The 23782-nt window shown below is 38.8% G+C and overlaps 2 long non-coding RNA genes across 2 annotated transcripts in view; one reads left to right on the top strand and one right to left on the bottom strand.

Annotated features, from left to right (window-relative positions):
* The window catches only part of LOC140641255 (uncharacterized), a 254655-nt gene that overhangs the window by 110293 nt on the left and 120580 nt on the right, over positions 1-23782 (top strand). The window lies entirely within an intron of this gene.
* The window catches only part of LOC140641256 (uncharacterized), a 38640-nt gene continuing 34803 nt past the window's right edge, over positions 19946-23782 (bottom strand). Inside the window, exons 3-4 of the long non-coding RNA XR_012037801.1 lie at positions 21330-21466; positions 19946-20680 (exon numbers count right to left, since the gene is read on the bottom strand). This is a non-coding gene — a long non-coding RNA (uncharacterized lncRNA). The remainder of the gene's footprint in view (positions 20681-21329; positions 21467-23782) is intronic.

Below are 23782 nucleotides of genomic sequence, written 5' to 3'. Positions count from 1 at the left end.
GGGCTGTGGCATGATTGATAGTAGAGTCACATTTTTGCAGTTTGTGATGAGAATGACAACTTTCTCAAGACACTGTTCATGGTAAGCCAAATTCAACATATCCTTCCCAATGTTGCTTTTGACCTACATTTATCTGTTGCTGAATGAAGGATCTTTCCATACTGTCTTACAAAATGTCAGATCTTTATGTAGTGTCTCCAACCTTTAAATTTCCCTGGCTATTTTATTGCTCTGACCCTGACCTGCAAGGTCAAGGACAGAACTGTATAAGCAGCAACTGGAATCTGTGCCCTCAGTTTGTACTGGTTTATTACTGACAGAATGTAAACAATATGTAGTTTGCTTTGCCATAATTTCTCAAGTTGCTCCTAATAACATTTAGTTACACATCTATTAACAGCTAAGAAATTTGATGCAGATTTACTGATGATAATTATTATATATATGCCATTTCATCTTTGACTATCCATTATGGTTCAGGCATTTTGATGGTTACCTAATCTACCATCTTTTTCTTTCCTTCGCCGTATGTGTACCTTAAAAAGAATTGATTTTTCATCCCCTTTGCCCCAGATTTTCTATGCCAGAGAGATAGGGTTCCTTGGACCAAGAAAAAAGTTTCATCAAGCAGGAGATACAGCCACTAATGTGTTATTTATGTGATATGATTTTTTTTTGATGAGAAGACAGTTGGGATGCCAAAGATGGATAGTCTCAACATATGCTCCATTTAATCTCTTTGATTATTAAAAGCCAGGCTGTAAAAAAAAAAAAAAAAAAAAAAAATTAAGCCTTTTTTTAGTAGCAAGAGTAGGAACTTCTATACAAATTAGCTGAAATAGTATTCAATCTCTACAAATAGCTTGTAATATATCCAAGAAGAAAATAATTTCCTTTCATCTGTCATTAAAAGCCACGAACCTTGAGTATATAAATGAATCACATGTGCTCCTTTATCTTTATTCTGTCCTTTGCTCTTTTATCTTTGCTTATAAATAGAAGTTTTTACATGAGAAAAAGCTGCATGATTATTTTGATTTATTTAGTACCAAGTTTATGTCTATGCATGCCATTTTCATGTGCATTCACACAAATCTTTGATTCAATTAGCCATCTGGAATAAAGAGCCTTTCTTTTCTGCAATATCTGGTATATTGGGGACTTCAGTTTTATCTAATTTTATCACTGTAATCTGATTTTCCTCTGTTTATATAATATATATTTTTTATTTCATACCCCCATAAGTTTTAAAACTAGAAGAGACCCTTGAAATTCCTACTACAAAACTCTTCTGATCATAAAGAATGAGATTCAGATCTATGAAGTGACACTTAGAACTTATATATCCTGACTTCTATCTAGTCCAATTCCCTTTTGCAGAGCAATATGTGATTTTAAACTATTCTTATTCATCAACTGCTGACTTTAATCCACAGGTTAGGCAGCAATTTTCCGTGGAGAAAAAGTTGAGTTAGATATGCTAGGATTTTAAAGAACTTCCTTAGAGTTTATGTCTCTCTTGGAGTCCAAGAATGTAACTTGAAAGCTCAACTTTTAAAAGTAATTCAAAAGGCACTGTATAATAACACCTCCCTCCTTCTCTCTTTCTCTTTCTTATATTCATTCTCTCTATTTTTCTTCCCCTTCCTCTTTCTCTCCTCACCTCTCCCCACAGTACTATACTAGACATTAAATATACAAAGATGGATGAAGCATAGACCCTGCTTTGAGGAGTTTATGCTCCTTAAGGAAGTAAGTACACAGAGAAATAAATACATGTGATGTGTGAACTCAGGAAAGAGAAGACTTAGAAGAATAACCTGGAAATGCTTCCTGAATGAGGCACACCTGAGCTGAATCTCCAAGGATGAAGAGGCATTAGTGTGTAAAGACAGAAGGTAGATCTTGGTAGATGAGTATCATTTGCAATAGACAAATGCTAGGCCAATAAATTTTCTTTTTATATCCAGTCTGATAGTCCTTAAAGGATTGCTACATTTGCTATCACAAATATACTCACCTTTTTCTTCTCATCAAATATATGTAAGAAGCAGTTGATACTAAGGAACTGGAGGGGGAGGGGCACCAAATGGAGGCTATGCAGAGATTGCTGAACATGAAGTCAGTAAAACCCACTATCAGCTTCACTCCTCTCTACGTTTCTGATCTTGAAAATACCATTTAATTCCTCTCAACTAATTTAGTCTGTTCAAACTCTAATTGACAGAATAAGATCTTTGTACCATATAATGATGAATATCAGATGAGAAATAAGAAAGTAATATAGAAAATATATAGCATCATACAGATAAGCTATTCTTATCTACATGTAATCTACATTTAATTTACATGTGATGTACATGTAAAATTATACAACATAACATATAAGCTGTTATCTATGTAATCTACATGTGATGTACATGTAAAGTATATAACATCCTTCAGGTAAGCTATTATTTATATGTGATGACATCTACATATAATGTACATGTAATCTACAGGTGACATGTAAAACATATAGCATCATACAGATAAGCTGCTGTTATCTACACATAATGTATCAGCTTTGTATGTGTGCCAGTAGTGCTACTGTTCATCTGTACACCTGGGAGATGGAGAAAATTGGTGCCATATCTCAAACTGATAAGCGCATGTCCATTCAGTATATAGGATTTATACTTTTCCTTTACATTTCTCATCACATTGGTAATACCTAATGTTTGCCTTTTCTGTTAGGTCTGAAATTGTCCTATTTCCTTCCATCTTCCTGTACCTAGTAAATTTCCCAAGAATATTCTGAAAGGCAGAAATCATCCTAACCCTCACTATATATTTCCTGTGAGAGTATAGAATAGAATTTGTAAACCTGTGTTTATATAACCAACTGATAAACTTTTCACTAGCTCCATAGGCTTAATGTTTTAATTTAGCGTACACAAAACAGTATTTGTGGGAAAGGTGAATTTTCATGGGTGTTTTCAATTGGTATTTTTGGCCACCTGTGATCCTTTCTGAACATTCCTAGAAGTACTCTTAGCCACATTCCATTTCTTCTGTAAATATTTGCTAGATTTGTAGATATGTAGAACATAGAGTTAGAGCATTGAATTATACAGATAAATAGGAAGTATTTAATAGGAGCCTCCTATCCTGTATAAAATGATCTGACCATACATCCGTAAGTGTAAAATGAAGAATTCGGGCCTAAACAGCACAGTAGTTTAAAGGGAGGAGAAGTGGGATGGTCAGAGGATAATTTCATAAAGAATTATAATAATATCTAACTTTTATTGAATGCATGCTGTCAGGCATTATTCTAGGCTTTTTAGATGTATTGATTCATTTAATGCTTGCAACAACACTTGAATTAGGTACCATTATATTCTCATTTTAAGTACAAGCAAATTATGGCTGAGTGAGGTTAAATAACTTGTTAATACAGCTGAGTCTGAACCAACACAGTTTTACTCTAGCACCTCCATTTGTGGTTACTGTACTGTGCCTTCTCCAATATAGCCTTCCGGGGTGAGTCAGGTGTAACTGCTCAAATGAAGGGTAGAGGAAGAGTGAGCAAAAGCAAAGTCATGGAAGTGAGATCAGAACAGCCCAGATGGAATGGAGGCTTCCTGCTGAAGAACAGTGGAAGTCTCAACTAGAAAATTCAGATGAACTCAGAGCAGGAAGTCTTGAGTGATAAGCTGAATAAATAGACCATGTTGTTGAGGCAGTAATGAACGCTTATTAAGTTTTCAGTATAGGTTGAAAACATTAATATTTTGGTAGGCAGAGGTTTGCAATAGGATCCATACCTTCTAGGCCTTTGAGTCAGCCTTCAGTTGTCCAGAAAGAAGACTGTACCCATCTCTGAAAACTCTTCTATTGGCCACCTCACCAGCATCTACTGTCATCATCCTAAGAGCTCCTGCTTTCCATTTGGGCCTCCTGAAGTCCCAGGCTAAGCCAATCTGTGACTTTAAACCTTTTAATAAGAGCGGCAATCAAATTTGCATTAAACTTAGGACTTTACCTGAAGGTCTTTAGAAACAACAGAGTTGAGCATGGCTAGGAGCTAGCCTGAGAATGAATCCAGAGCCTAAGACAGAGTACAATGACAAAAATAATAAATGGAGCTAGCACCCTCATGATATCATTGGCTTCTGAATCCCACGTGTCTGAAGCCCACCCAACTTCTGGACTTTTCAGATATGTGAACCACTATATTTTGGTTTTTGAACCAGTTAGAGGAGGTCTTATATTACTTGCAATAAAATCACCACCCTAAGTAATACATTGCCCAATGCTAAGGATAGTCCCTTGATTTTAGGACATAGAAAAGCTCTGCCTAAGCTGGTGACATAGCTCCTAATATTGTCTCCCTTTTTTATGACCCCCTCTTCATGACCTCTTCACCAAGATAAATCCCAGTAATTTTTCATAGCTCAGCTCCACAGCCCCAAATCCCAAGTCAGTACCTCCTTTTCCAGGACTGCTAAAGTCCCCGTCAAGCTGTGGATGACCAAGGGATGGCTGTATATCATACCCAGGGCTTTTGCATCAAAGTACCCAGTGGAGGCCTCATCCTGTTCAAAATGACAAATTAAAACGAATCCCAGAGCTTTATTCTCTAAGAACATAAGACATGTTTTCTTTCTGAACGTTTCATTGCACTGTCTTCAGAATCAAGCTCTCTAAAGAATGTTATTATACCTTGAGCTTCTTGACACATTTCCTAATAATTTGAAGCTTCTGACATTTATACAATAAAAGATCGTGCTTCTGGAAAAAAAATCAATGAATCTTTTTGGCAATCGTCCTAAATCTGTAGAGATTAAATTCACTTCCCAGACATTGCTATTCCGTATCAAACCCAGAGTCACGCAGTATAATTAAGATAGTTGTAGAACCGTATATTTCATGCCCTAGCTGTCTGCTTTAAACTATCTTGGGAAGTTCAGAAATAATAAGGAAGCTACGTCTTAACCAGAGTAATTACATTTGCTAAGCAGAATGAGATGAGCGAGAGCTCTGTAAAGAAATAAAATAAATCCACCAGAAAACCAAGAATTGCTCCATTCGTTCTGATATATAAGCCTTGCTGATAAAAAAAAAAAAAAAAAAAAAAGGAAAAGAAAAAAGGCTCACCTCCAGTTACAACTCCCAAGAGGATGGCAGCTATTAAGCCCTATTGGTTGGTACTTACCAGATAGAGCCTGAACAATTCATACAGAAAAATTAACCATAACATTCCTGTTTATTATTACTTGAGCTGAGAGGTGGTGACATTTAACAGTTCTGCACTGCTGCTATCCATCAGCAGGCTGGAGATGTTCTCAGCATGGGAACAGGACTCCTTGGAAACCATGCTCATCAAAGCAACCAGCTGTCAGAATTCCTCAAATTAAACTGTTATTACAGTAGTATTCATTAGTCAGTTACTTGCTATTAAGATATTTCTATATTGGCACCATTGACGGTGGCTGTTGCTTTTTAATATGCAAGTTATGTATAAACATGATTCAGTAGTTCGTGTCAGGATGGCAGACTCTAGTAGAGCTTGGTGTCCTAGGTTAAAGGCTGCAGCAAAGGGCTCCTGCCTTATCCATGCACATGTGAATTTCTCTGGGAAGTTGGCTGTTTGTTCTGGTGGTTGAAGTGGGGAGAGGGGCAGTAATAATATATTTCAACACTAGTATTTGCCCAGCAAAGTGATAGGTCAACATCAGAAATTATAACTCTTAAAGCTGTTACTGAGCCCCTGATGACAGTGGTTTATGCTTCCCCAGCTTGATGGCTTGGATTTCCTTTCTGTCTCTGCTCCGTGGCACATGTCTAACTTCTGCTTGAAATCTACAACCAAACAAAGGATGTCAAGTGGGGCTCACGGAGAAGTAAGAAGGAAAATCAGTACACAAGCTCTGATAGAAAAAATAGGATGAGTTGGGTTCTTATTAACTTAGATACCGTCCTTGGCATTTAGAAATGTTCTTAGGCCTTGTTTTTAGTTCCAGGGCAAATTTAATCTAAATCATTTTATTTCAACTAAAAAGAGAAATGTGTAGTAAATACTCATTAAAGGGATTGATACATAACTTATATGCATGGCACCAACTCATTCACACATAGAAACCACAGACACTCTAGTTTCCCCTCCCTTCCCATGAATCTGCACATGGCATGTAGAATACTAGTCTGTTCAGTTGAAATGGAGAGTATTTAGTCCAAATTGTTTATTTTATAGATGAAGGAAGCAAGATTCAATGAATTAGGTGACTAGTGTCAGCTTCAATATTATTTTTCTCTTCTATTTTCTGAAACACCTTGAAGTTCCCCATTCTGCCCTGAAGATAAGCCATTTCCTGGTCCTTATATGCATGATGAGGCCAACAGACAATATATTAAAAATCTCTGCCTGTGCTGTGAGGAAGTGTGGGATTAGTCATTTTCTGTGAACAGGAATGTGACACCCCCAGGGCTCAACAGTGGGGTAGGGTTTGATTTGGTGTGTGGGAACTAGTATAAACTGTTAACATCATAATAATAGATGGTGAAAGCATTCAATTTTTAAGAATTTCGTGTGCCATTAACATCATGCTAATAGCTTTAAATGGGCTATGGTAGGACTAGTTACACCACGGAAATTCAGTAATGCTACAAACTATGTCATGGTGCCTGTTGTTTCTTCTGGACATTTTTTTTTTTTTTTTTTTTATTTCCCATTTATCAGCATACAACTGGTTTGCTGCTGACTCTCTTGCTACATCCAGACACAGGGGGATATGTTCTGTGGATGAACATTGCCACAATATAAATTCATTCTGTAAACAGTTACTGGGTACCTCCCATTTTTCAGGCACTTTGGCCACCTCCTACCTTTGTACCAAATAAGAACCAAAATTCAAGCTACTATCTTGAATAGCTACTGTTCAAGCTACTGTACTGCCTGTATCTCAGTGCAGGCCTGCATCTCCCTGGAAGAAGGAGCACATGTTTTTAAATACCTCAAAGGGACTCCTAGAGCTGTGGGTCTTTGGGACAGGGTCTGCAGCCCTTTGTCAAGAGGGGTACTTTTTCTTGTGTTCTTAGAGGGAAATAGGGACCAACAGTTGTACCCTGCATTTGCTGAAGACACAGCAGTGAACAAATCACAGTTGTGGTTGTAGAGCTCACCTTCAAGAAAGGGAACAAAATGAATATGATGATTTAAGACGTGGCCACACCAGGGATCACAACTGCCAAGGAGATGGAAGACAGAGAAGGGTTGGAGGGGGGCTGTTGGGCGTCAGGAGGTCAAGCCAGACTTCTGTGGTCTGGGGCAAGAGCTCTACAAACAGACAGAGTAGAACAAATGGCCAAAGTGGTGAGTGTACGTGCATTAGTCAAGAACAGAAGACACCCAGTGTGACTGGAGCAGAGTCAGAAGCACATAGAAGGCTACAAGCTGGGAACACAGAGGTAAGCAGGAGCCTTTGTTATCCATGGAACAGGATTTGGATTTTGTTCTACCTATAGTGAGAAGCTACTAGAATGTTTTCAGCAGGGAAGTGATTTGCATTTTTAAAAGATCACTCAGGCTTTGGTATGGAAATGAGATTGTAAGGAAACGGAAGTGCACACAAGAGACCAGTTACAAGACTGGATGCCTGGATGCTGTTCTCCTACACCTGAGTGCATGCTCCCCGAGATGGGACTTCCTCTTTTGTGTTTTAATTTTTGCTTACTTCAGAATCTTGCTTTTGAAGCCCTCCTATTCAATCACCAAGCACCAGCTCGAGGACCCAATTTTTACCTCCGTAAGTGTTTGGGCTTTCCTTGAATTTTTGTCTAAATTACTGCTTATTAAAAACTTATGGTGTGTTTACTGAAAGAATTCAAAAGATAATTTAAGGAGCACAGGACAATAAAAACAGAGCACCACAGCAAAGGAAAAATATGCCTGTGAGAGGCCAAAATTGATTTTAGTTGGAGACCTCACAGTGGCATCATTATGAAATAATAACCCTGGTAGGGTTGAGGGTATAAATCAGTGATTCTCAATCCTGGAGGCATGTTGGTGTCACCTGAAGGACTTTTAAAATTGCCTACGCCCAGGTCCAACCCCAAGAGTTTGAAATTTCATTGGCGTGTTTTAAAAGCTGCCAGGTAATTCTAATGGATCACCATGAGTGAATCTGACACTTCTAAATGCCTGGGCACTTAGTCAGAAGGAAACAAAAAATGACAAAGGACTCTATATGGAGCAGTTGCAGCAATACCTACTCAGCCTCAAGCCTGGAATGACAAACAGCAGCACTATTTTTTCCCCATGAAGGATGGACAGTTCGTTTGGCCATGAAGAGCCCAATAATACAAGAGTACTGCTCCAGTTGAGAGGATGAGCTGAATCCAAGTGTAGTTCACTCCAAAAAAAGAGGTGCAAGTCATCTCAAATACTAGATTTCTGGAAGTGACTGTTTGCTAACCAAGAGACTGCCTCCACTTCCCTTTAACCCAGTTCAAAATTCAAATCTCAAGTGGAATAATGTGAGCACCCTCTCCTGTATTGCTAGCTGCCATTCAGATACTCAGATCTTAGAAGGAAACACACACCAGAATCAATGTCAAAAGATCTCTCTGTCCTTTCTCAACTGCCTGGCCTCAGTATCTTCACCTTCCAAAATATATGTATTAATTAGGGAATGATGCCCCACAAAAAGTAGGGGAATCTCACGAAAGGGGAAGGCAATGATGGGCACTGCTTCCCTTCTACCTGTCAAGCATCATGAGTGGAACTTTGCCCAAATGATCTCACTTATCATCAGAATGACCCATCATCACCATCATCTCCATTTCACAGATGTTGGAATTAGGGTTCTAGGGCTAAACGATTCTTTTTTTCAAGGACCCGTATCTAGAAGACAGCCTAGACAGGATCAGTCTCCAGACCCATGTTCTGTTCCTTGGGCTATGCTTCTTCCTCAGAGTAAGGTGGGGCCACAGAGCTGGAGAAACGGAAAACTAGAAAACAGCTATTGGAGTCTCTGGAAAATTAAGGGGTTGAAGAGAGATAAGTGCCAGAAAATTTTTTTTTCTTTACCCTCTTTTGGAGCAGAGGTACTATATCAGGTCTTCTGGGTAGGAATTTCATATGGCATGTGGGGGCCCCAGGCTAAGACTGCTTTCATGGAACAAACCAGCAGTGACACAGGTGACAGGGTAAGCAGAAGGAAGAAAGACTGGGCATAGCACCACCTGAGTGATTAGCACAGAGCACCCAGCATCCGTGAATCACCTTGTGATGTAGATTCGCTCCTTGACCTTCCTCTACAACTTCCGGAGCACCTCTGAAATACAGCATTGCAGAGACCAGTTCTCAGATGGCATTTTGTTCACCTCTCCCTCGTCAAACCATCACACTCAGGAAAAGCTCCCATCTTTTATATAAGAGCCTGCTTGCCCTGTGATGTACCAGAACAGGGCTTTGGAGTGTTTTGGTTTGGTCTGGGTTTGGTGTTGGTTTTAGCTTGCAAAGAGATTTTGAGAGTGCTCCAGGGTGAACCTGTCCTTTTCCCATGAAGTAAACATTTGATGAAATGGACCAAGGAAGGGAAGCTGGTAATTTCTACCTGCTGTAACACGTGTAGCTGGTTTATTCTGAGATACTTGGACAGCCTGCTTCTAATTACACAGCAGTTTCATACAAAACTCTATTTTTTTGTGGTGAAGTGCCATTGTCATTGCTCAAAGGAAGAAATGGCTTCCCTTCAGCTAATGAAAAACTTGACTTGAGCGACTGACTCCAATTAGTAAGTATTCTCGGGCCAAACTAATAGAAATACAATCGTGCCCAGAAGAATCCTTCCATAAAGGTTTATGAATGCTTTCCAGGCTGTTTCTTTTTCATTTTTAGAACTCTCACCATGACTTTCTTGAAGGCTCTATCAAATTACTTTTCTAAGTCTCTGTGAAATCCAAGTCGTTATGAAGTCAGTCTATTTATACGTGGCTGGTGAATAGCTGTGTTTTGCCCATCCAGCCTGGGGAAAAAGGGTCTTTTTCTTTGTCTAATTTTGAGTCCCAAAGAACCAAACAAAGATAAAGTTGAAGACAAAGCAGTCGCTCTTTGCCGAAGACTGGGATGGGTATCAGAGGCAGCCAAGCTGGTTATCTGTTAGGGAGGCTATTTGAATCCTGCAGCCTCATTGGTTTCCCGTTGTAAAGGTTGCTTTGGCCTTTCTGCACACTTGGAGAAAATCTTATTTATTGCATTGTCACATCTGTGAAATAGAGCTCTTTGATGACAACACTGCTGTGAGATAGAAGGTAACCTTTGCTTTACTATCAGGCAGCCAGGGAAGTGCAGTCATATCTCAGGGCTGTGAGTGATGTCATTGAAAGACGAGGCTGTTAAAAGAGAAACCAAACACAAAACAGTGGACTCCCACTGCATTCTCGCCAATAGGAAGACATTCCATTCGGGAACAAATGTCATGGCTGGGTTGGATTACTCCTGGAAGTCACAATGCCATGCTGGAACGAGAGGTGTTGATAGCTGCCAGGAAACCAAACCGCGATAGAAAAGCAAGTATGTCATGGAGTAGTTGTGTTTCCTCTCCGTCTGTTCTGTTGCCCTAAGCAAGAGAACTTGAATCCCTGTAAATAAAACATTGAGGCCAGAGGACAAAATGAAGAAGGGGTGAGGTTGGAGACTAGTTTAATTTTCCAAACTGGTTACCCTTCTAAACCACAGGCCCTGGCTCAGACTTGGAGTTGGTAGTTGGCTTACTCTTATCCTATAGTGGAGGCAGTTCATCTTCTGGGATATGCCTAGGCCTCCATAAAAAATAAAAATAAAAAATAAAAAATCAGAAATCCTCTTTATAAAACTGCTGTATTCTGAAATAAAAACTTTTCTTTAGTGTATATTATTCTTAAATTCAGTATAAAAGAAATGTTGAACTCTTGCCCTTCACCAACAATGGGGGCAGGTATTATTCAGCAGTTTTTCAGCTGCCGTCAGCTGCCGTTTCAATTTTCTAAGGGTCAGTTTTTCTTCTACTCATTCTAGACCCCTCTAGTATGTTTAAGGATTAATTATTTCCTTTGTGTAAAGGACTCTTTCTTCCTTTTCTTTTTCTTCTTGCTGCATTATCTTGACTGTACTATTCACTCTTATCTCTGTCAAATGTAGTTCAAGGATACAAGACTCAAACAAGCCAGCCTATATCCTTGGAAATAGATACCATAAAGGGTGAGGAAATCCTGGGAATTCTTGACAGAAATGAAGTTTTAGAATTTCCCATGGATTTTTTGTTTTCTCTGCTCTCACTGTTTCCCATCTAAACTTATAATTGAAATATAACTGTTTTATGTATCCGCATCTGGACACAATGCAGTCTATTTAGGCTAAATAATTGTAAAGATGTTTGGAGTGGTGGAACATCTGGTAGAAAGAGGGGGTTTGATACTTGTCTAAACTATGGATGTTGTAATTTTTATTTTCCTATCCAGTGTTTGTAAGAGTAGGATTTTCCACATTGTTGATATAAATTGCATGTTGAAATCATATGATTTTTTTCAAAGCATACATATATGATGGCTAAGTCTGGAGGTGCTGATTCAGCAGTCTGTGGTAGGGATCAGGCATGTGTGCTTTTAAAAATCTTCAGGTGATTCTGAACTAGACCTCTGGCTGAAAACCAATGGAGTAAAAACTAATTTATTTTTTTATTTTTTATTTTTTTGTAAAAACTAATTTATATTTAAATGTGCTTAAATGGCATTACTTTGATTTTTTTTTAATTCTGTCTACTGTGTATTTTAAAAAGAGAGATGTATGTCAGATGCTTAACTTTAAAATAACATACCATATAGTAAACCAAAGATTGGATTATGAGTCAGAAACATGCAGGGTGCCTGGGTAGTATAGTTGGTTAAGCATCGGACACTTGGTTTCAGCTCAGGTTGTGATCTCAGGGTTATGAGATCGAGCCCCATGTTGGGCTCTACATACATCAGGGAGTCAGCTTGAGATTCTCTCTCCCTAGTCCCCTCCTCCACACATGCATGCATGCTCTCTCTCTCTCTCTCTGTTTCTCTCTCAAATAAATAAATCTTTAGAAATATGGGTTCTGATTACAACAGTCCCACTTACTCTGGGGCTCAGTATCTGCATTGGTTAAATCTGGGGTTATTTTAGGTGAGCCCCAAGGTCTCTTTTTGCTTCAGCATATGTGATCCCATTTACACCCCAATCTTGCGTGAAATGGACCAGCAGTTGCTAACAGAAATAACACGTGCCTGAGAGGTTGCCTTTGCTTCTTCCAGAGGACTGCTGTAGCTTTTGCATGAGGAATACCCAGGAGCTCAGCTTCCTCTGTGCCATCTGCCCCCACAAGTAATGGCTTGGTTCACACAACCTGCTATCTAGGTGGCAGGTCTTGGACTGTCAACTTGCCTGTCAATGTCAGTCCTATTACATTCCTGACCCCGAAGGTTTTAGTTGCCTAATTGACTGATGATGAATGATATGTATAAACAATTAACTCTTTAGTCTCACTAGCCTTAAAAAAGGAGACCCGTATGTTCCTTATCTACAAATGTGTGTTAGTCTCTCCCATGGTGAAAACACAATTGGGAACTTTCAAAGAGATGAAGGCCAGGGATTTTTAAGCCCTTTTCCAGTCATGCAGAATTTTTACTATAATGACTGATCACTTAGCAATGCCTGTCTTTTACATGTGATTGTATAGCCATCCATAAGAGATTGGGCACAGAGAAGTACCCTTTCTTTTCTTTTTAGGTCAAACTGTCCTTAAAGTACCCATGACAGGGGCACCTGGGTGGCTCAGTCAGTTAAGCATCAGACTTCAGCTCAGGTCATGATCTCAGGATCTTGGAACTGAGCCTCACATCAGGCTCTGCACTCACCCAGAGGTCTGCTTCTCCCTCTCCCTGTCCCCATGCTCATACACACACACACACACACACACACACACACACACACACACACATATTCTTTCTCTCTCAAATAAATAAATAAAAACTTAAAAAAAAAGAACTACCAGTGACAAATAATTTTTCTTCTTCCATTTTTTTGCCTCTGGGCATTTTGTCTGTAAATGATTTTTCTACTAAAAAAAGTGATATAAAATATGATATAAAAATAGTAACGGTATGTAGTTAAATATTAACACATTATGCATTCTATATGTCAACACCTAATTCACAGAATAGTTGCTAATTTGTGTATCTATGGTGTGAAGCAGATACCTCTTGAATTTCTACCTTTAATTTTGGAGTGCACCTAATTTCTTGAATATGGTAATGGTGGGTAGATTTTAGACCTAATGGCTCCCTTCTCATTTAAATATATGCCACCTACTTTTGCTTTTAGAATTCTTAAGTGTTGCTTACTTTTGAAGAAGGAAGAAACAAGTCATTTTTTCGTATCATGCTCACTTCCTAAATGTTGTAAATCACTGAAGAAAGGAACAATTGTATCCTGTACATTTATTCTTTGTGCCCCCAAATAACAATTCTCAGCACTTCATACATGTCAGTACCCCAGACAATCACACACTTTCCTCATCTGTCTGAACATTTTCTTACTATTCATTTACCAATTCAACAAACATCCAGTGAGTGTCTACTGTGGATAAACACTACAAGGCAGGTAAGAAAGACAGAAATGGAAAAGAGACACCAGTTCAATGGAGTAGGAAGGATCAATAAATGAGTACATAAAAGAGTAAAGAAGATAACATTAGAGAATATTAAATACTAAGAAGGAAAAAAACGGGTGCACTGATAGAGGGAGCCTGGGGGATTACTTTACATCAGGAAGCAGGTGCTGACGAGGGGACGATTTATGTTGGACATTAATGGGAAGAAGCAAACCAGAGGCAACAGGGAGGAAGAGAACCCTAGCAAAGGGTAAGGGCTGAGACTTCAAGGCAGCCACAGACATAGGGCATTTGAAGGAAGAAGGGCCAGTGGGGTGAACCAGATGGAGAATGAAGAAAGAGATCAGAGAGAAATGTGAGTCACAACAGCTTAGATTTTTCTAAGTGCAGTAGTGAGCCCCAAGAGGATTCATATACATGTGCTGGGAGTCCAGAGAGCTATCACCTGACTTATATTTTTTAAATCGGCTGTTGCATGGAAGTTAGATTATAGGGAGCAACGAGGGGAAGAAGGGTATTAGTTATCTTCCTTTTAGGGTAGTTATGAAGTATGTAGAGGAGTCTCACACATTTTAAGTGTTCAATAAATGTTAGACATCATTGTGAAATCAGCTTCTTTCTCTCCTTCATCTTTGTTCTTTCATGATGGTGAGTGTCATTATAATTATCATTTCCACAGTTTACCTGGGAGGTGATCATGGATCAAACTGAGGGGTTAAAGCTTTGGATGAAGGGAAATGGATATTTGGGAAACAATTTGGGGTTCCTATTTGTAAGAACCCAGATTCAGTCCTAGCTTCTCATGACTTTGCCCTGCAATAGTTACTACCTCCTCAGAATACCTGTAGCACCAGTCAGTTCACTGTTACTAGTGTCATCTTGAGTCTGCTTCTTGTCAGTTCTCCATCTAAAACTTATTTAGGAAAAACAACAACAATATATATGAAGGTGGTTGAAAAGGCTGATTCTCAGGATCAATAAATATCTATTCAGTAAGGAAAAGAAAGAAATCTTCATTTCAAAACAAATGCTCCAAGTGATTCGGGTTATGGTAGCTTGTCAACTCCACTTGGTGAAATACCAGTCAAAAGCTTGGAAAAGAGAAAAAGACTAAAAATAAGAGATTGGGAAGGTTAAGTATATGTATATGTACCAATTAAAACCATAGGGATGGATGCAACTGCCCAGGTAGAGTACATAGGAGGAGGAAAGTAGGTTTAGAATTGAACCTGGGGGAACCTTGAGATCTGAGGGACAGGTGCAAAGAGAACCTGAAAGGGAATGAGGAAAGAGAAAACTGAGAGTTGTGTCAGGGATGCCTACAGTAGAATTTCAAAAATGTGTGGTTATACATTCATTCCTACAGCAAATACCATTAGAAGGCCTTCTCTGTGCTAGGCACTGGAATCTAGCAGAAAATAAGACAGACAAACATCCTTGTTCCTGTAGAATGTTGATTCTAGTACCAGATGAAACAGATGGCCAGAAAATCCCAAAATAGAAAAGAGAGCAATTTTAAGGAGTGTTAGATTGACACCCAAATTGCAGTGGATTGAGGAATAAGTAGGATATGAAAGTGGAAACAGGAAATGTGACTTATACTTTCTAGCTGGCCATCAAGGGGGAAAAAGAACCAAGCCCTGCATGGCCTCCCTGCCACTCACCTCCGAGTTATGTGACCTCTGTGAACTACACTGCTACCAAGAAGTGAAAACTTAATTTTGAACTCAACAAACAAAATTATAGATGTTGAGAGAACTAAAATACCTTCAAGTCCCTGGAATCAGGAAGAGCACAAATAGAATCCTTTATAGAATGGTAAAAAAAAAACTAGCAAAAAAAAAAAACAAAAAACAAAACTAGGCAATGACAAATCCTTGACTTCTCGAAGGAAAAAATAATATTTTTCATGGGTAATTCAAGATTCACAAAATAAAGAATAAAACCAAATCAATAAACAGTAGTCAAGCATGATAATTTTGAGATGAATATTCTGCAAAGTTGTTGTGAGACTTCTTTAACCCTGTAAATTAGAGGCAAAAGGAATTCAAAACTGATTCAAATATAATGGGGCACCTGGGTGGCTCAGTTAAAGTGTCCGACTTGATTTTGGCTCAGGTCGTGATCTCAGGGTCATGAGATAGAATGCTGTGTTGGGCTCCTCGCTGACTGTGAAGCCTGCTTAAGGTTCTCCTTCTGCCCCTCCCCCACCTCTCTCTTCTCTCCCTCTCCCTCCCTCTCTCTCTCTCTCAAAAAGAAAAGAAAGAAAAAACAAATATAAAAAATGTATAATTCACACTCATTTCCTCCTTTCCTGATTTAATTCTTTATCTTTTCCCCACAAACTAAAAAGAGCACATTACGTCAGAGAAGTCAGCTGCATGTCCATACTGTATTTTCCTTGTTAAACTTTTTAAAACTAGTGAGGAGTGTATAAATGTCATGTATTCTGAAATAGTAAGAATAACATAAAATACAGTGAAACCTTACAAAAGAATTTAAAATATATTTGTGTAGGAAAGAGATGGAATAATAAGAGAACAACTATGTGTAGCATTGATACCAGATTCTAAAACACAAGTGCTCATTGTTGGCAAACAAAACAAAGCAAAAACAAAAACAACTTACAGCTTCCCAAACAGTTCTGTGAATATAAAGAGAAATAGAGAAGACAACATATTCCTGTTTTTAAAAAGTACAATGCGGGATCCCTGGGTGGCGCAGCGGTTTGGCGCCTGCCTTTGGCCCAGGGCACGATCCTGGAGCCCCGGGATCGAATCCCACGTCGGTCTCCCGGTGCATGGAGCCTGCTTCTCCCTCTGCCTGTGTCTCTGCCTCTCTCTCTCTCTCCCTGTGTGTGACTATCATAAATAAAGAAAAAAAATTTAAAAAAAAATAAAAATAAAAAAAATAAAAAGTACAATGCTTATAATACGAAATACTCTAATACTAAATGTCTATTTGGTTTCTTTTAGATCTCGAGCATATGCTTCAAAGGGCTAAGGAGTAAATGTGAAGGATTCAGTAGAACAGTATCATCTCTTTTTATCCCTTCTTCAATGAGCAGAAATGGCCTGTTCAAATATTTTGTCCAACATTTAGTTTTCATTTGAAAGAAAGAAAATGATTATTCTCCATTGCTTGAATGTTTTCTATGTCATATATGTTATTCATTACTTATCTATGCCCAGTTAGGGAAACCTGTTCCTCCAAATGAATTAAATCAAGCTTTCCAAAGGATACCATAGCCATCAAAAAGTAAGTCCATCACAGTGGCCCTCGTTGTTAATTGAATAATTCTTTGCACGTGGTGCTAGCACTCAACAACTATTTTTTGAATTAACAGTTTATTTAGACCTGTAATGGAAGCTAATGTTTAACACATCATATTAGGAAAGCCACATGAAAGGGAAGACAGGAATGCTGAACACATGGTTATGCCGCATGAATCACACTCCTTTGAGGCAAGATCAATAGGTAATGGTTTTGTTTTGTTATATATGATTTTGCATTTCTAAACTTTCCCTAGTTTGTCAGATTTTTTGGCAAGAGTAAAAGATTTAAAAAGAAAAGATTTCAAATAGTTAAATATAGTCTCTTTTTAAAGAGTTTATTTGAGAGAGAGAAAGAGAGAGAGAGAAAGCATGTGTAGGGGAGGGGAGGGCAGAAGGAGAGGGAGAAGCAAACTTCCCACTGAGCAGGAAGCCCAACATGGGGCCTCATCCCAGGACCCTGAAATCATGAACCTCAAAACTCTCTACTGTAGAAGCTAATTTCAACTTTAGCCTTTGTTCAAACTTAACAATGACCATACTATTTAAATACCAAAAGTTACTTCAGCATTGCAGTTAGAATTTAAGGAAGACCATGAATCAAAGGGAAGGAATGTGTTTCTGTGCAGAGGGATTTACCCTAAATACATCTCTGGCTTCTCCCTGTTCTTTGATCACTCCACACCACAAAAAGTGGAGGGGCCACATGAAGTGAACGTGAGTAGCCCTCTCAGCACTTCTGCCTTCATTCTCAGCACCTCTGGAGGCCTTCTACCAGAAATGGTTGGGGAGCATATAGTTTCCTGAAACTACTGAAACAAATGATCTCAAATTTAGTGGCTTATACAACAGAAATTTATTTTCTCAGAGTTGTGGAGGCCAGAAGTCCAAATTTAGTTTCAATGGGCCAAGATCAAGGATTTGGGAGAGCCACACTCCCTCAGGAGAGTAGGTGGGGGGTCAAGGCAAGCTACTCTTTGCTTCTTCTAGCATCTTGGGCTCCTGGCATTCCTTGGCTTACGGCCACATCACTCTCATCTCTGCTTTCCTGGTCACATTGCCTTCTCCAGACACTGTTAAAGGTACTTGAGGCCCACTTTGATGTCCAGAAAAATCTCCACATCTCAAGATTCTTAATCACATCTGCAAAAACTTTACCATATCACATTGACAGGTGCTTGAAGTTAAGATCTCACATCTTTGGATGGCTGATATTCAGGCCAATACGTGAGGAAGCCTGTGCTGTCCAGTTTCATCATTATCGACAGAGCAGGAATCTACCAAATTCTAGTCCATTTGGCCCACAGACTAAGTTACACACTCCAAATTAAATTCTGTCCATGATAAAGCTGATATTTTGATCTCCCAATCTGTCTTACTCATGATTTCTCAAAATGTTTAGGATATGGCAAGGAGGAAGTATGATATTTTTTACAGTTCCCCTTGAAACTCAGTAGGAGAAATGAAATGGAAATAATGTCATATAATCAAAGACTTAGTACTTGAGAAACCCCCTTCTACCATGTACCATTGTGAGGAAGTGAAGAAGTAAAAACAAAATAACATAAAGGCAGGGAAGAGGAGACGAAGATATAGACCTGATTCAACCGCTGCATGCCTATTCATTATGCACAGTGGAGAATCTACATATGGCACCTGAAAAATATCACTGAATTAATAATTTAGATCATGATTATGCCTCTAATTTCCTACCATATCCTACTAAATAGACATTGTAATGAAAAGCATATTTTATTTACAATTATAGTTTATGAACCCAAATGTAAACTGACAGTAATGAGAAGATGGTGTCACTAAATCCATTTTAATGTAAATTGCCACATTTAAAATATTCTGAAAGCAGGAAGGGCAGTTAATGAACCTAGTACTGATATCCTTGTCAGAAATGCCTGGCTTACACCCTGATCTTCTGTTTCAAACTAGATGATGATCACCTCTTCATCCTTTATGTGTTTATTGTTTTTCCTCATGATACTCTAATTATAACAGTTTTTCTTCCTCCCCCCTCCCCGCCCCCCTCCCTAGCTATCAGCAAACCTGATTTGAATTAGAAAGGAACAATTCTTTGGCTATAAACACAAATCTGTCTCCCAAGCACAAGCTGGCTTGTTCTGCATATAGCAAGGGAAGCCATGATGTAACAAGGATAATTATAACCTGAGCTGGCTGGTGTCACCGCAGAGAGGGGCCTGTCAGCATTTCACTGTGAATAATGATACCACTGCCTCTGCTCATATGAAACACCAAACTTGGGGTTCTTGGACAGTTTAAAGTCCAAGAATGCAACTTTTAACTGAAGACTTTGTTGCAAAATGCTGTGCTTGCTGTGATCCTGGTATTATACTACACAAAGCCTTTTCTTCCTGATGGTAACCACTCTAGAATTGAGAGCTACACGTAGACTTCAGTCCAAAGTGTTAGAGAGGAGCCATGACATGGGGTGCCTGGGTGGTGCAGTCACTTAAGCATCCAACTCTTGGTTTTAGCTCAGATCATGATCTCAGAGTCATGAGATCAAGCCTGCATCAGGCTCCATGCTCAGTATGGGATCAGCTTAAGATACTCTCTCCCTCTTCCTCTCCCTCTGCCCCTCCCACCTGTATACTCTCTCTCTAAAAAGTAAATTTAAAAATCTAAAAAAAAAAAAAAAAAGTAAAGGAGCCATGACAGTGACTCAGACTGGAGGTGAGGAGGTAAAGAAAGAAGCAAGTCTATTTAACTATTCTTTCTTTTTTTATTTCTTCCCTCAAAAATGTGTTCTCTTGGTATTTTAGCTTATGTTGCCCAGAGACCTACAACAATCTGATGAAAAATTCAAAGAAACTGGAGATAATAGTGAAGGGGTCAGTGTTCACCTTTAAATCCACATGGAAAATGAATGATTTGGGGAAAAAAAATAGTTGTAATTCTCATTACATGTAAAGCCTACATCTTCTGGATATGTAAAGAACCCTTAGACCTTGATTAAATACCAGTAACTCAATAGAAATATAAGCAACAAATATGAAAAGACATTTCTTTAATACAAATAAATATAAATGAAAAGACACTCAACCTCATTCATATTAAGATACACGCAAATTAGAATCACACAGAGGTACTCTTCTCACCCTCCATATGGGCAAAAATCTCCAAGTCCGGCAACATATTCTATTGGAGAAGATGCGGGGGAAAAGACTCACCACTTACTGAGGAGAGTGCAAAATGGTTCAAACCCTATGCAGGGTGTATTAGTTTTCTGTTGCTGCTGTAACAAATCACCATAATTTCAAGGCTTAAAACAAATTTATTATCTAATATATTTCTGCCAACCAGGTGTCTCACACTGGTCTTATAGGGTTAAAAATCAATGTGTCACCAGAGTTTTGTTCCTTATTGGAGACATCAAGAGAGAATCCATTTCTTTAAAGTTCTGTATCTGAGGTCACTATTTTCTTGCTCTTTCAGGTTGTTGGCAAAATTCAGTTGGGTACAGTGATTAGCTGAAGGCCATCTCCAGCTTCTAGGGCTGCCTACATTCTTTGGCTCATGACCTGCTCTTTCCATCTTCAAAGACAGCAATAGCAAGCTAGGACCCTCTCATATCACTTCTCTCTCACGAAGTTGCCAGCTTTCTTCCTTTTCCGCTTTTAAGAACTCATGTGATTACACTGGGCTTAGTTAATCCTGGATAACTTCCTCATCTGAAGAGCTGGAACTTTAGTCACATCCTCAAAGTGTGTTTTGCTGTGTATAAGACAGTATATCAGCAGGGTCCAAGGGTTAGAATATGGACTTGTTTTTCCTCCCCCCCCCACCCCCACCAGCTTTGTTGAGGTATCAATGACAAGACTGTAGAACATTTAAAGTGCACACATGATAATTTGACATATATATATACCTTGTGCAAGGATTTTTTCCAGCATTAAAATCAAATGTATTTGAACAGTAAATGTAAATGCTTGACTGCCCATTGATAGTTTTACTCCTTTTGCAACATTTCCTGGCCTTTCACTTACTATAAATTCCATTCTTTACAAGAAGTTAAACATCATTAATTATAAATTTAACATTTCAGCCTGGTATGAGCTTTCTAGTTTCTGCAAAGCATGAGAAAAGCAAGTGAAGTGCAGAACAGTGTTTCTGTACCCAGAACTAGTACCCTAAACATCTCCAGTTTCATTAGTGTTTACCCTCAAAAATGAACCAGCATGTAATAGAAATTGCTAAAACTTCTGACTTCTGTCATGCAATCTGGATCTATTTATAAGGAGTTCAGCATTTTTTATCACCTTGTTTTCCCACAACCATTCAGGGACAGAACCTACAGGAATAATATATGGTTTATAGTCATTTGGGTTTTGGGGGTTTTTTTTGTTTTTGTTTTTGTTTTTACCTCTGAGTGATGTGGTAAAGGTCTGAAATACATCACAATCTTGATACAATTGAGAGTATTGTCTCAGCCGGGTGGGATTATTTGATTTTTCTTTTCTTCCGTGCACATACATTTTCCAAACATATCTGTATTACTTTCTGATCAGAAAGAAGAATATATGTTATTTCAATGTCCATTATAAATATCTCATCCCAGCTTTGTATGAATTTTTCATACACCGTGATAATAACTTAAAAACCTATAAAGTGTTTGTCTAACGATCATGCCTATCATGTCCTCATACCCAGCTCCCTGACCTGATTCTGTCTGCTTCCATCATCCTCATCAGCCTGCTGCCTATGCTGCTTTGCTCTCCAGCCACGCTCAAGAATCTTTTAAAAGCAGTTAAGAATAAGTGTGTGTGTGTGTGTGTGTGTGTAAAGGACTGAAGGAGAAGGGAACAACTAGTTTTTTGTGAAAACCACACCCTACAAAACCAAAATATCTCCCAGAGGTTAAAAAAAAAAAGGAAAAAGAAAATCCTATGATCAATTGTAATTTGTTAATCCAGTATGTCTTATGATTTGCAATGTATCATCTATATGTACGTACTTAGCTCTTTACTGATTAATAACAAAACCAGTCCTCTGGGCGTAAGGAACAAAAGTTCTTAGTGAGGATTCTGCTTAGCATCAGCGTGGATGCTCAGGCATCTTCTTCATTTTCAACTCAGGAAAGCACTCCCTTCATATGACATTTCCTTTCATTCTATTAAAACTATAATTTAAGGAAAGTTGTTTGAAGCCTCTGTCTTCAGAGGATAGCATTGGAACCCTTTGATAGAGTAAAAATAATTACCCCCCATAAAGAAAGAAAAGCACCCCTTCCTACCACCCTATAAATGATGACCAATCATCACCCTCAAAGAGTCTCTTTTTCATAAACCATCTCTTCGTACTGAGATCTGACTGTACCCTCCAGTCTAGCAAGAGACCTGCAGACACATCACACACAGTGCAGTGAGAAAAACTGTGCTTGGGAATCAGACCTGGATTCAGATTGCATTCCTTCTGTTCAGTTCCTTGGCTTCAAGCAGGCAGGTGAACCCCTTGATGAGTTTCCTCATCACTGAGAAGTCTTTGGCCTCACAGAACTATTTTGGGGACTTGAAAAGACAGCCCACATAGAGCGCCTAACAATGTCTGACATTCAATCAGGATTCCTTGCTCTCCCTCCCAGCCTTGGGACTCTTAAAAAATTCACATGGACCCAGCATGTTCCCAGTAATCTGGAACCTATTTTTATGAAGTACCTGCTACCTATAGAAAGAAATTTACCACAGGTTACTTCAAAGCAAGAAACGACCCTAAGGTATTCTCAGTGGGGAACACATTATTTATCCCCATAACCTCAAATGTTCTGGAATCCACATCTGCATTGGCAGCTAGGCCAAGCCTGAGTACTGACGGCTCCGGCAACACTAGAATGGGTCCCATTGCTACTGCTTCTGAGGAAAACTGAAGCATGCGGAGGGTGAGTAGAATTCACATATAAACAAATAGGAATTCCTCTAAGATCTTAAATTTAAGTCCTAGATGTAAACTACCTATGTTTAGAAGGGAAAGAGGGACCTATAGACCATCTACACTTTTATACCCACTTACAGCTTTTTTTTAAAATATAAACCTATGGTGTCTAGATTCATAAAACAAATTACTACTTTGCAGTTCTATCATTCAACTTAAATTTATGCACCTCCATGGGATTACTAGGCTAGACACTAGAGTGTGAAGGTGCAACTCACAAAGTAGCCTTTCATCCTAAAGGAGAAAAAGAAAATGTTTAAGATGGGCTCAGTGTGTAGATCTTCTTGTACCTCATTATATCAAAGGAAACTAGAAATTGGAATCCAGGATGTTTGAAGGAAAAGAGACAAGCTATTTTGGATGTGGACAAACCTTTTCTACTCTATTTTATCCTTTGGGGAAACAAACATAAAACACCTCATTTAGTTGGTCTGAATCTAGTCAAAATGGCCCACCATTCTAAGTAGCTCTGATTCCCTCGCCAAATAAATACCCTCTTGTTTAGCTGTTTAACTAAAACATCAAATCACCCAAACTGGCTCAGAATAGTGGTGATCCTTGCTTTTCAAATTACTGAGGTTTTAACCCTGTTGTCTTGGATAGGATTTAGATAGTGAAAACAGAATACCAAACATGATAATCCCTGTCTGCTCAGAATGTCCATCATTGCACACACACGTGCACACACACGGAGGCACACAGGCCATCTGGACGAATACACATACACCTTGAGATTACTTGAGACTGCCTCCCAAGTCAGTCATTTAGTCAATAACCAAAGCTCAAAATGTCAGAGTTAAATGAGGAAAGCCAAAACAGATGGAATCTTGCCATTAGTGGCAGTCAGGAAGCCACAGAGGAATAACAGACTTTCATACAGTTTGTGAA

The sequence above is a fragment of the Canis lupus genome, chromosome 10 (genome assembly GCF_048164855.1).
Source record: "Canis lupus baileyi chromosome 10, mCanLup2.hap1, whole genome shotgun sequence".
NCBI classification, from domain to species: domain Eukaryota; kingdom Metazoa; phylum Chordata; class Mammalia; order Carnivora; family Canidae; genus Canis; species Canis lupus.
The sequence above is the reverse complement of the archived record's forward strand: the minus strand, read 5'-3'. Positions and strand labels throughout refer to the sequence as shown.